The 15,123-nt window shown below is 36.7% G+C and overlaps 1 pseudogene; it reads right to left on the reverse strand.

Moving 5' to 3' along the window:
* Window positions 1-1,069: 1,069 nt before the first annotated feature.
* Window positions 1,070-2,357, reverse strand: LOC139863962 (uncharacterized; annotated as a pseudogene).
* Window positions 2,358-15,123: the final 12,766 nt, after the last annotated feature.

Genomic DNA, 15,123 nt, shown 5'->3' on the forward strand with positions numbered 1-15,123 from the left:
ATGCATATGTAAAGTGAAGAAATTCTACTAGCAAACAAGTGGCTCTAGTGGGTGACAGAAAGTTAAAATAATATATAATAAGTGAAATGTGTAAAATATATTAGCAGCCCTCTAATTTGTTTATTTATACCGACAGTTCACGGAGTGTTATATCGTAGTCCGTTGTTAAATCAGTGGCGGATAAAAGTGTTCAGAAAAATCCTAAATTTTTAAATTAAATAGTTTTATTTATTTTGGTCATTATGGTATAAAATTCAATTATTAATTTATTAAATAAAAATTACATCAATTGTCCCTCTCAATTCTGGGTAAAATATAAAAAGTTTTAAAATTTAATAACTAGATCCTAAATACATTTTTAGTAAGCCTAGAATTTGTAGAACTTATTTTCGAATCACCGTTTATTTTAAATTCATATAAGTTCGAATTTAACTTGCTTAATATCGATCGAATGACCATAGAGTGTTACTGTCATTTACTAAATAGATTCGAAATAACAAAATATATTTTTAATATACTTTATTTATATATAGATTTATTTTATTAATAAAATCATATATTATTTTATTTACATAATTAATTAACTCATATACTATTTTAAATTATATTTCCAGTTATTATATATATATATATATATATATATATATATATATATATATATATATATATATATATATACACACACACACATATCTATTTATAAATAGTTGTTCGTGAATTGTCGGGAATGGTCGAAGGTCAAACGATTATATGAAACAGTTCAAAAATTTTAAGACTCAACATTACAGACTTTGCTTATCGTGTCGGAAACATATAAAGATTAATTGTAAATTTGGTCGGAAATTTCTGGGTCGTCACAATTTGAAGCACTGGATACCCTTCACGCCATCTCATGATCTAGACCTACAGTTATCACTAGATCTCTTCTCGGCAAACCTTCCCCTTCCATGACCAACCATAGCAAACCCATGCTCAAAACGGTCATCGGATCTTCGTCTCTTATCCTGTGAACTGGGAAGAGAGGCAAGAAGAATAAGGGTCTTATCTTCTTCCTCCTTTAAACCTCAACTTATTCAAGTTGATTAACCAGACCATTAAACACATCCATGTGTTCAATAATATACCAATCGTCATCTGGCATCTCAAATGGCTCCACCTTAAATTGCATACCACCGTTTCTCGCCATCTCCAAACAAAAAACTATCAGAAACACCTGGATGCTCTGATACTACTTGTTATGACATTTTGCCTGACGCACCTACCCCAGCGGAAGCGAGGATATAATTTGTTTGAGACAAACTTGCGAGAAATAATAGAAAGCAAATAAAGTAACTGATAACATGACGATTTAATGTGGTTCGGCAAACCCTGCCTACGTCCACCCCAAGAGTCTCCTTTATTCTTATAATATAAGAGAACCTAGTACAAGAAAAAATACACTATGAGTTAAACCCAAACCCAAGCCCCTTAGATTTTAGTATAAAATCTAAGTTTCCCGTACACTCTTTTACACTCCTTACAAGAATAAAACTCTCAATCTCACAAAGAAAGGTTCCCGTTGATGTTACTGATCAACTCCCTATCTACTTTGTGATATCTTCACAAATAAACACACTATGTTGATAAACCCTATCAACTACGTTTTTCTCTCATTTGTGATACTTGATCCTCTCTCTGTGGATCACTTGATCGTTTCTTGGATGTGTTTCACCTTATGCAAGAGTGCATATTTATACTTGAAAATATATGCGTACATGCTACACTAACTTGACATGTGAAAACCTTTTAGCCTACCTTGTAGCTTTGACTTTGAAATCTTCATGTGCATGTAAACATACGTATACAATAATCAATTTTCTTCTTCAAAAGTAGGCTACCAACTATTAACAAATAGTTAAACATATGCATTCCATGCAAATAGTATTCAACATAAATGATTGTCAATAATTTTGGACTACCGTCCAACACTCCTTATTCTTCAACTTCTCAATTCGTTGATTAAGCTGATCAACACGAACAACGAGCTTCGTAACAGAGTACAAGATCCAATAAAACATAAGTGCAGCAACAATAAGCAAAGCGTTACGTTGACTCTTCATGATTGATTTCTGATGACGTAAGTGTTCAGAAGGAAAACACGTTTGCGATTCACAGCTAGGTCTAGTTGCGTATTTCCAGTAAATGTCTGCTAATAGAAACAAACAAAATGGTACGACTGAAAGGAAGGGTTTAAGGAGACTAGTCATGACGGAAATTAGACCTTTGTGGAGTGAATTGAGGCTTGGAAGAGTTAGAAGTATGATCATTACGGCTTATGCTGCCGCTGCGTAACCTAGCACCACCCATTCTAACGCCATATTGATTCGATTGTGAAATTGGGTTTTTTTAAGCAGGTAGATAGATTGGGGATAAAGTAAAGGAGTGATGAGCGATCTGTAAATTATGTAATGGCGGACAAGCATATGTGACTCTCGAAGTCATAGATGCAACGTGGTTTATTCAATGACGTCATTATAATCGGGTCAAGATTGCCGGTTTGACCGGTTTAAAAAGTGAGAGATCGGGTTATACGATCCGCTCGATAGGGTCACATTGATTGTGGGGTCTCAGTTGGACCGGCCCGAACTTACCTGTTACTTTTGAAGGATTACTATAATCACATAAAAAACCACTTATTAATTCCCCCCAACTCAATTATCATATTTAGATGTTTTCTTTCTAAATTTAACTTAAATATTTTCATTTTTATTATATATTAGGGAAAAGTATATGAAAATGCATTGAACTTTCACCAAATTTTTATTGTATACATCCAACTTTGAAATTGTAACATCCCGTTTTTCCCATACATATTTAAAGGTACATACTTAATCGTAGTACGTTTATACCTCGTTAGTTTATGCGTGAATGTATATGTATATGTATAGATACAAATATATATATATACTTGAGAATGCATGCATGTGGAAGTTTATACATGGGTTTTTTTATGGTGCTAAGTCATGTGAGACGTAAATGTGAAGTTTAGACATATGTAGGAAGCGAGGAAGGGGCGTACAAGCCAAATATTTAATCGTTAAATTTGTTGTCGAGAAAACGATCAGGCGCAGGCCTTTGCCGCGCCGCAGAAGTCCTGGTCGCACCGCGGTATTCAACTGAAATCAAGGTCAGGAGGCCTGTTAAACAGGTCAAAATATCTTTGTATTGTCGCGCCGCGATGACCTCAGCCACGCCGCGGCATCTCAAGCAAAACGAAGTCAGTAAGCATGCTAAGGAGGGTCAGTTTTTTCCTTTATGTTTCGCGCCGCGACAAATGGCGCCGCGCCGCTGCAGTTCTGCTGAACTGATTTCGGATTTAGCTCATTTTAAGTGATTTTAAGGGGTAAATTGGTAATTTGACATATAGAGCTGATGGGAGCATTTAATCTCCACCACTTATCCATTTTTCTCATTTCTTTTCTATTTTCTTCCTCCATTTTACTCTCAAACATAAAAACCCATTTAAATTCAAGTGAGATTTGTGAATGAAGAATTGAGAGTTGATCTTTGGAGCAAGAATTAAAGTTGTTCTCCTTGTTCTTAGCTACAAGTGGATAGTGTTGGTAAGTCTTAATTCCCTGTTTTGAGTTTTAATTAGTTTATGCTAGGGTTTGGTTCATTTGGAACTTGTAAGACCCATTTGGGGGTAATATGGGTGGATTTTGGTTATGTTGATGAAAGGAAACCCTAAATAGCTATAATCTAGGGTTTGGTCTTATGATTTGAGATTGAAAGTGTTAAATGGTGTTTTTAGTCACTAATAGACTTGTAATTGAAGGAGGAATTGTAAATGGGTCATGTTTGACTAAAATTGTAAGTTTAAGTATTTAAAATGGGTCGAAAGAGTAATGTTGACCTAGTTTGGGCGAAATGGGTATGAATTACCCTAAGTTTGCGTTAGTAGACTTTAAATCAATAGCTTTAGTGATTTAATACGTGTCTTGGCCATTTATGGGCGGTTTTTGTGTAGTTGGGTTATTTAATGCGAATTGGGTCATAAAATACTCAAGTGTAAGGAATGTGGTTAGCTCCACTAGTTGTGTATTGAAAGTGTACTTAATGTAATAGGTACATTGCTTTGAAGTTCGGAAGTGCATAATCATCATCCTTGTATTAAGGTGAGTGGAATAATTATGCGTGTACGTATATAATGTATTTATTTGTGTAGTATGAATGTGGCATTGTCGCGGTGTTCAAGACACCACATTCTAAGTAACGAGTAGTATTGTCGCGGTGTTCAAGACACTACTCATTGTTTGATTGACATGTGGTATTGTCGCGGTGTTTAATACACCACATTGTCATGGGAGTGGATGCCGCGGTGTTCAAGGCACCACTCATTGTTTTGATTGACATGTGGAATCGTCGCGGTGTTCAAGATGCCACATTATCATGGGGGTGAGTTAGTCGCGGTGTTCAAGACATCACCCGGGGGATTAGTGATTACGCGGTGTTTTAGTAACACTAATGGATGTTATGAACTCCGACGGACTTTTACGAGTACCGTTCCCTTGTACGATTGGTTAACCATGGTTGTGTGAATTCGTATCTAGCATAATTAAATTGTGAACTATATGCTATTGTGGTTGCTAGCTTCTTGTGAATTGTAGATACTAGTTTATGCATGATGTTTGCATGATTATCGAATTGCTAGCTTGTAAACGGTATTGTGTAAGTGATTGCAAGTAAGTAGGTTATATATGAATATGTATAATTATTGCATTCACTAAGCTATTAGCTTACCCCTCTCGTTGTTTATCTTTTTAGATGCAGGTGCGGATAGGGGAAAAGGGATTGTTGGGCACTAGGTGTCCTTTGATAATGTTTCGTTGGAGCTTTTGGAAGTTGGCCTAGCGTTTTGGGTAGTTTAGCCCCAAACCATGCTCGAAGTGTTGTTTGGATTAAAACTATCGTTTTTGGATAGGTCAAACTTGTATCACATTTATTAACGGCCTCGTGCCTTTTGTAAACACTAAACTTGTTGTATGTTTTAACGAAACGTGTGGAATGGTTTACATATTTAATTAGCGCGTAAATGCGTATTAAAAAATAATATTTTTATCGTATGGAATACGGGAAGGGTTGTTTCAAGTGGTATCAGAGCATGGTATAAGGGATTTAGGTGACTTGAGATAGGTGCCTAGACTTAGACTTTATTGTGTGTGCGCTTTATGCGAGACTTGTAGGACTTCGGGTCGGATCGGGAATTGTTAGTGCATCGGTTTATGTGAACTAACCTTGCGCTAATTGTTTTGTTTTGTAGTTAAAATCATTAAGCCAGATAAACGTTGTACTAACGAGTTAATGCGACGTGCTAGCGTAGCAATGACTAGGTACCATTGTTACGGGTGCAAATCGTGTCAAACAAGCGATGTACGATGATTGTTGAGCAAGATGGGGTAGTGTGGTGTATATGTATATATATATATATACATACGTGTTATGTCTTTTTGTTTCGTTGTTTAAACTATTTCATTTCTTAAGAATGAAGACGGAAGATGGGTACGGAACGGAAGAGCCTACTCATGAAAGGAAGAACGAGTTAACGGTAATGATTGAAGCCGCGATTGAACAATGTGTCTCGGGTTTCGCCAATGGAGTTAGTGAAGTAGTCAAGGAGTCAATCGAAGGACGAGTAACCGAGATGGTCCGAGACCAAGTGACTAAGGTTGTAAGGGAAGAGTTTGAGAAGAGGTTCTCCAAACCTCAAGGTAGTGGTGAAGAAGAAGTACTTGCAAGGATAGAGCCACATGGTGCTCCTGGAAATAGGAAGAGAGGTACGTCTGAAGGCGTCAGGAATGTGAAAAAGAAGAGTAAGGGAGGTTACACATCTAAATGTTTCAATTGTGGTGTTAGGGGCCATAAGATATGGGAGTGCACTTTGCTGAGGAGTGATAACGGAATGTGCTACCATTATCATAAAGAGGGGCACTGAAGGTCGGAGTGTCCCGAATTGTTTATTGATCAAAGTAGAGGTGTAATTGAGGCAACTAGTAGCATGAAGAAGGGAGCGTCGGGCTCCGGTAGGTTGAAGTGCTACAATTATGGGCAATGGTGACATAAGTCTTGTGAATGTCCGTCGGGCAAAACTGTATGTTTTTATTGTCGGAAGGAAGGGAACCAAAGGTCTGAGTGTCCCGATCGGGCTAGAAATCAGCCTAAGACGTTACGGGGTTTCGTGCCTACATGTTATCATTGTCTGTAGCGAGGCCATTTGGCACGGGATTGTACGGGTGTACCCGTGAGCATGATCAAGTGCTTTATATGCCAGGCGAAGGGACACAAAAGGTCGGAGTGTTCCGAATCATTTGCTGATCGGGTTAAGAGATTAGAGCGAGACTACTTGATGGGTAGTGAAGCATAGAAGTCCAGCGATACTGCTTCAGGTACTTTCGTTTTCGATGCAAACATGCCTTATTAATTGTTGTGTGCCTATGTATTCGGTTATGAAGTTGAGACTTAAGTCTCGTTACAAAACCTAATTAGTGTCGAGTGAACGTATATTTCAATAGTACCCATATAAGTGCGGGGTTAGTAATTACGATGACGGTGCACTAGGGTAGCGCTTGAGTCATTGACTCATGAGAATACGACTTGGGTGCGAATGAATTAGTGTAAATACGTGGTATTGTTACGGGTAGCATTCCTAATGGAATTACCCTATGTTGGAGTTGGATTGACGATTGCAGGGCGTAAGACTTGGTGCAACCAAGCATTCCTTAGTGTTGGGAAAATGTTTCTACCAAGCCATGGAGACGGGCTTTGGTTTTCGGATGTTGAGCGTGTTCGCTTTCGTGTGAAAGTTGATGAAACCGTTAAGACGAAGTGTTCTATCTAGACGAATGTTGGTAATGGAGTCTATGGGACCCAACGTTAGGTGTCTTTTTCATACCTACTAGCGTGGTATTCGACTCCGATGGTGTTACGGTTACATCGAACATAGGGTTTTGATTATGTGGCAAAGGATAATCCGAATTCCTTCGTATGCTCAAGGGTGGAGCAAAGTTTGGTGATATGTGTATTATGAGATGCAAGACGGGTGAACCCCGTCTCTCTTTTATGAGATGGTTGTGGTTTTAGGTCGTTAAGCTCGTTCGAGTGAGACCCGTAGGCTTTGTAGATTGTGTGTGTATTGTTGCTCGTATGTGAGTTTAACAACTAATTGCTTGTGTGCGCGTGTTATTGGGTTAGTATGCACCGGGTGTTATAACACCATGTGAGAGTACGTGACGTGTAATCGTCCTATCGAGAGTGTTGTGCTTTGATTTTGGGTAGCCGCGAGAGCTTAACCGAGCGTATAGTGATGAGACCGTGTAGGGCGTAGTCCCAATTGTTGTGTTGAACTTATGGTAAAACCAATTAGGCCGTAACCAGAGTGTGGTAGTACGCTTGACGATAATAACATACTATGATGTATATACACATGTTAATTGGAGGTTCGATTTCGATGGCGGTTTTGTGATTGTGTGGCGAGTGTTGTACGCTCTTAACAACCACTCTTTTCTTTTATGATTTTGGGGGGGGGGGGAGGGGTACGCGATATGCCGTTCGAGAGGCATTACCGTTAACCACGTTCGTGTGCGGGCATAGTCATGGTGGTTAACTATTCTTATGTTTGTAGGTGACCGGGTTAATGGTTATGACGAAGTTAGAAAGGTGTAAGCCTTGGTGTTCCAAGCGCCTCCTTAGTGTTGAGTTGAAAGATAAATAGGCTAGCTATGCGGCCTAGGTGAGTAATGACTAACGGGTGTCGCTAGGAAGTGATGGGCGTTGAGCTGTAAGGTTCGTTAGATTTGTGTGACCACGTGTAGTCAGGTGACGTGTTACGCCGGGAGTAGACCCCGTAAGGGTCGAGTCTTTGGAGACTCGGTGTTAGAAATTGGAGTTGGATAACACAACGTCAGGTGCCGCCTTATACCTGCTAGTGTAACTTTTGACTTCGATGGTATGATTACTTTGGATTTAGGTACCGGTGAGAAACCCGAAGTTACAACTGTGGTATATTGTGGTGTTTAGCGGGCTTTAACACTTAACTGATTTGAAAGATCGGGGTTCGAATATCTTATAGTGAGTCCTTGGAAGGACTATTGAGTATGACCAACGCCAGAAAAATGTAATGGGCGTTGTGGAATGTCGGAATTCCGCGGGGCGTTATCATCTTGACGGTGAAAGTAGGGGGGGTTAAAACCCTAGATGGGGGAGTTAAGTACCGAAGAATGCGGAAAAAGTCCCTAACTAGTAGATGTGATGAGCGAAAGGGTGTCGCTTATATAGGAAAGAAAGACTTTGGTGGTCTTCGAAAAGTCCCAAGTTGAACTTGGGAATGAATTGTGAAGGTATTTAGTGAGACGAGTCAAGTGGCGAGCTTTCCGATGATCCTTGCGGGAGATTTTAGGAAGGTGTCGGGATGATTCCCGAGTATTCTATGGTGGGAAGGCGTGATGACGGAGGTCGTCAGGGGATTATTCCACCTTTGGATTTATTGTGAATGTATGGTACGAGTTAAATACTAGGTGTAGGAGCGAGCAGTTGCGGTTGTTTTGTCTCGAGGGATGATTACCCCTACTCGTTGTAACATGATGCGTTAGTGTACGAAGTGAGAACCTGGATGGGTGATTACTACATGTGTGATTCCGTATTGGAGACAGAAATGTTCAAGGTAGAAGTGCTCAACTTCTAGTATTTGGTGCGGATCACGAGGACATGATCCAATCTAAGTGGGGAAGAGTTGTAATATCCCGTTTTTCCCATACATATTTAAAGGTACATACTTAATCGTAGTACATTTATAACTCGTTAGTTTATGCGTGAATGTATATGTATACGTATAGATACAAATATATATATACTTGAGAATGCATGCATGTGAAAGTTTATACATGGGTATTTTTTATGGTGCTAAGTCATGTGAGACGTAAATGTGAAGTTTCGACAAATGGCGCCGCGCCGCTGCAGTTCTGCTGAACTGATTTCGGATTTAGCTCATTTTAAGTGATTTTAAGGGGTAAATTGGTAATTTGACGTATAGAGCTGATGGGAGCATTTAATCTCCACCACTTATCCATTTTCCTCATTTCTTTTCTATTTTCTTCCTCCATTTTACTCTCAAACATAAAAACCCATTTAAATTCAAGTGAGATTTGTGAATGAAGAATTGAGAGTTGATCTTTGGAGCAAGAATTAAAATTGTTCTCCTTGTTCTTAGCTACAAGTGGATAATGTTGGTAAGTCTTAATTCCCTGTTTTGAGTTTTAATTAGTTTATGCTAGGGTTTGGTTCATTTGGAACTTGTAAGACCCATTTGGGGGTAATATGGGTGAATTTGATTTATGTTGATGAAAGGAAACCCTAAATAGCTATAATCTAGGGTTTGGTCTTATGATTTGAGATTGAAAGTGTTAAATGGTGTTTTTAGTCACTAATACACTTGTAATTGAAGGAGGAATTGTAAACGGGTCATGTTTGACTAAAATTGTAAGTTTAAGTATTTAAAATGGGTCGAAAGAGTAATGTTGACCTAGTTTCGGCGAAATGGGTATGAATTACCCTAAGTTTGCGTTAGTAGACTTTAAATCACTAGCTTTAGTGATTTAATATGTGTCTTGGCCATTTATGGGCGGTTTTTGTGTAGTTGGGTTATTTAATGCGAATTGGGTCATAAAATGCTCAAGTGTAAGCAATGTGGTTAGCTCCACTAGTTGTGTATTGAAAGTGTACTTAATGTATTAGGTACATTGCTTTGAAGTTCGAAAGTGCATAATCATCATCCTTGTATTAAGGTGAGTGGAATAATTATACGTGTACGTATATAATGTATTTATTTATGTAGTATGAATGTGGCATTGTCGCGGTGTTCAAGACACCACATTCTAAGTAACGAGTAGTATTGTCGCGGTGTTCAAGACACTACTCATTGTTTGATTGACATGTGGTATTGTCGCGGTGTTTAAGACACCACATTGTCATGGGAGTGGATGCCGCGGTGTTCAAGGCACCACTCATTGTTTTGATTGACATGTGGAATCGTCGCAGTGTTCGAGACGCCACATTGTCATGGGAGTGAGTTAGTCGTGGTGTTCAAGACATCACCCGGGGGATTAGTGATTACGTTGTGTTTAAGTAACACTAATGGATGTTATTAACTCCGACGGTCTTTTACGAGTACCGTTCCCTTGTACGATTGGTTAACCATGGTTGTGTGAATTCGTATCTAGCATAATTAAATTGTGAACTATATGCTATTGTGGTTGCTAGCTTCTTGTGAATTGTGGATAGTAGTTTATGCATGATGTTTGCATGATTATCGAATTGCTAGCTTGTATGCGGTATTGTGTAAGTGATTGCAAGTAAGTAGGTTATATATGAATATGTATAATTATTGCATTCACTAAGCTATTAGCTTACCCCTCTCGTTGTTTATCTTTTTAGATGCAGGTGCGGATAGGGGAAAAGGTGTTGTTGGGCACTAGGTGTCCTTTGATGATGTTTCGTTGGAGCTTTTGGAAGTTGGCCTAGCGTTTTGGGTAGTTTAGCCCCAAACCATGCTCGAAGTGTTGTTTGGATTAAAACTATCATTTTTAGATAGGTCAAACTTGTATCACATTTATTAATGGCCTCGTGCCTTTTGTAAACACTAAACTTGTTGTATGTTTTAATGAAACGTGTGGAATGGTTTACATATTTAATTGGCGCGTAAATGCGTATTAAAAAATAATATTTTTATTTCATGGAATACGGGTTGGGTTGTTTCAGAAATATCTTATTGTATGCATTTAACTTTCTAAATTGTTCTATTCTATGCAATCCATGACATATTAATCAGGTGACATGTTACAAAAGTTAATTTTTTGACGTAGTTAGTCCCTCAACATAAAGAAATCAAAATAAACATCAATTTATCTAACAAAATCATAACCAAACTTGATCTTCTTCATCTTCATCTCTATTCTTCAACTTCATCTCTCTTTTTTATAAATTTCACCAAAAGTTTATTCATTTTAGCAAAATCAAATCAAACTATAAACCCTATTTTTCACACAAAATCAAATCAAACACCCAATTATATCTTCATCTTCAACCTTCGTTCATCAACATCTTCGACCTTCGTTCATCAGCATCTTTAACCTAAAAATCAGGTGTTTTCATATTCTAGGTAGTAACTGTAAATCAAGCTCGAATTCATATTCCTAACTGAAAATCGAACTTTCGACTTCAATCAGACTTCATTTTCATCAACAATTTGAGATTAGATCTAGTGTTCATCTCTCAGTCAATAAAAATCAACAAATCAATATGAATGAATTTGTGGATTTATGGGATTAAACTTGATTGTCGAGCATTCAGAACCTAAACTTCAACATCATAAGTATTTTACATAAACTACACCTTCCTTCTCCTCTCTTCTCCATTCTCTTTATGAAACCCACTAAACATAAAAGGTATGGCCTCAAAACTTAAAATCAAACCAATACAAATATAAACCATATCTCATACATCTGATGGTGGTCTTGAAGATTTAAATTTCCAGATATTCATACTCCGTATCATTTTTTCGACGATTCATCATCAACAGTTTATGATTACACAAAATTTGGGTCCTTCACAAAATTGTCTCAAAATTGCAGTGCGGATCTTTGATTTCACGAACTTTAATTGATCTTTGGATAGTTGGGGTTACCATTTTGTAAATATCTAATGGAAGGAAGATGAAGTTTTAAAAAACATCATGAAGGGACCAATGAAATTAGGATTTATAAACAAGAGGGACTAATAATGTAAATATCTAATTAAAGGTTACTTATTATAACAGGTTAAATACATACAATATGACAATTTAGAAAGTTAAATGCATACAATAGGAGATTTCAAAGTTTGATGCATACAATAGAAATTTAATGAAAGTTGAATGTATTTTCATATACTTTTCCCTATATATTATTCAATAAAATTTATATCAATGTATTGAAATTTGAATATATTTCTATTAATATAATGTTCATCAAGTATTATATAGCACAAAAAAATAATTTAAAGTCAAAGTTGAAAACAAAAGATCTCTAAAGTCAAAACAGGACAATTGAATTGCAACTAAGGTGGTACTAGAATCACAAAAAGTTACAAAACTAGTTTAGTGGACTCCACGTTATTGAAGGGTTAAAAAATAATGAAGACAATTTAGATACAATTCACTGCTATAAAACTACCGTCATTTTGTACCAATTATTTTTTCCTAAAGAGATAAAAAACGAAAAAAAAATTTATACCAATCCCGTGGCTTATACATTTATGACTTAATTGTATAGATGTAATCTATTAAGAAGCTTTTATAATCTCTATTCTCGTTTACATATTAAAAGAGGAGAGTTGTAATCACTTGCATCCATTAATTTGCTTGAAATTCAAGGGACCAATGAGAGCGCGACATGTGGCGCGAAAATCACATGTGATTGGAAAAAAAATGAAAAAAAAAAATTTTACGAAAAAAAAAATTTTCGCAAATTTTTTTTTAGAATTTTTTTTGCGAATTTTTTTTTACACTCACATGTGATTCTGCATGTCAATCACATGTGATTATGCATGTCAAATCCAATCACATGTGATTAAGCATGTTAATCACATGTGATTATGTACGTCAAATCCAATCACATGTGATAGTACAATTCAATCACATGTGATTGTGCAGGTAAATCACATGTGATTGTAGAAAAAAAATTTCGAAAAAAAATTTTTAAAATTTTTTTTTTCTATAATTTTTTTTTTTGAATTTTTTTTCAATCACATGTGATTTCGCACCACATGTCACGCTCTCATTGTTTCCTTTGATCTCAACTTAATTTATGGACTCAAATGAATATTCCTCTAAAAGAGGATGATAAATAAAACTTCTAAAGGAAGACATATTTTGGATGGACCATTAATCATAATCGAATTTTTTAATTAGTATAAATTGAAAAAGAAATGTTTAATGATTTTTAAAATTGATTTTGAGAAGTCTTATGACACGATTAAGTGGGATTATTTATTTGAGGTGATGGGTTTTGGACCGTATTGGAAGGATTGGATCGTATGTGCTTGTTTAACGCTAGAACGTCCATTCTAGTTAACGGTAGCCCTACGAGAGAGTTTCAGTTACACCGGAGACTTCGTCAAGGTGACCCGATTAGCCCTTTTTTATTTCTTATTATTATGGAAGGGTTTCATGTTTGTTTGAAAAATAAAGTAGAGGCGGGGTTGATAAAAGGGGTGCAAATTGGCAATGTAAAAGTCTCTCACCTTTTTTACGCGGATGATGCGATTATAGTTTCGGATTGGGATACGAAAAGCCTTACTAACTGTATCACGACCCTTAATGATTTCTTTATTATATCGGGGTTGAAAATAAATGTAGAAAAATCTAATTTGTTTGGTTTTGGAGTTGACGATTTGAATTTGGATTTGGCGATTCAACAAGTGGGGTGTTCGAAAGGTACGTTTCCATTTATTTATTTGGGTCTTCCTATTGGGGTGAACATGAATACCTTGTCGTATTGGAAGTCATTAGAAGATCATTTTACTAAAAAACTTTCGGGTTGGAAGGTGAATTTACTTTCTTTCGGGGGTAGGTTACCTTACTAAAGTCTGTTCTAGGGAGTTTGGGTGTGTATTATCTTTCATTATTTAAATGCCCGGAAGGTATTATTGATAAGTTGGAAGCTTTGCGTACCGGTTTTTTTTTGGGGTAGTGATGACAATTTAAAAAAAATGCATTGGGTTAATTGGAAACAAACGTTGGCTTTGTACGATAAAGGGGGTTTGGAAATCGAAAGTCTACGGGCTTTCAATTATGGGCTTATTTTCAAGTGGATTTGGCGTTTTAAAACGGAACTGGAGTCGTTATGGGCTGAATTCATCCGCGAAGTATATGGCCCAAATGGTGGTTTAGATGGTACACCTATGTAACGACCCGACTTTTTCGACTTGCTTTTGTGCTTGTTGTTTTTACGAAACTGCGTAATTGTGCGTACTGAGCTATATGATGCTCTGGGATCTTATTTCATGTTAATTACTTTCGTTAATATCTTACAACGTGCTATTAAGTGTGTAATCACTTAACTTGATCCCCGAATGTTTTTACGACCGTTGGTGTCACTTGACGTTTGAAACGAGCTATGTACTTGGTACACGTTTAACTTTGGTCATAATCGGAATATTTTGACTACGTAATACTAATTGTTATTTCATAATAACAATTACTTGGGTTTTTGGATGCTTAATTACGCTTAGTAATTTACTTATGCTCACTAGTTAGTCTTGTTGGACTTTCTACCTTGTTGGACTCAAGCCCACCCTACTCTAGCTAATGGACTATTTAATTAGCCTAATTTTAATAAGTTTATGACCCATATAAATGTAAGACAAATGCCCATATATTAGAGGGAACATACTAGCATTTTTGTTAACCATAATCACAATTGTTGCATGGGATCCCAACATAAGCACCAACTTTAGACAACCATTAACCAAAAAACAAAAGTTATCTCCCCCTTATCCCCCCATAACCTACGGCCAAGCACCCCATCTCCCACTATAAATACCACACAAACCTCACCCATTTTACAGTTGATCTCATTCACAAATTACACACACTTACTCTCTAATTCTCTCTCTAGTCTTTCTCACTCTAAAAAGTGTAAGTTTTAAATTTTCTTCTTCTTCTTCTTCTTCTTCTTCTTCTTCTTCTTCTTCTTCTTCTTCTTCTTCTACTTCTCAATGTCGACATCATCATCATCATTAAAGGATCTAGCTTTTTAGCTTTTTGATCTTGTTATATCTTGTAGATTCAAACTTGGGTTTAAATCCTTCAAGAACATGAAAGATTCAAGCTTTCTAGCTTTGAATCTTCATTTACTTGTTAGATCTTGGTTTTCTAGCTTATGATTTCTTTATTTTTTTATAAAGATCAAAACTTGTGTTTATGATCTTCATGTAACTTTAAGATCTAGTCTTTTGCTTTAAGGATCTTCAAGAACATTAAAGATCCAAGCTTTCTAGCTTAGGGTTTCATTATTTTGTTAAAGATCTTAGCTTTTTAGCTTATGGTCTCAT

The sequence above is a fragment of the Rutidosis leptorrhynchoides genome, chromosome 8 (assembly GCF_046630445.1).
Source record: "Rutidosis leptorrhynchoides isolate AG116_Rl617_1_P2 chromosome 8, CSIRO_AGI_Rlap_v1, whole genome shotgun sequence".
NCBI lineage: Eukaryota > Viridiplantae > Streptophyta > Magnoliopsida > Asterales > Asteraceae > Rutidosis > Rutidosis leptorrhynchoides.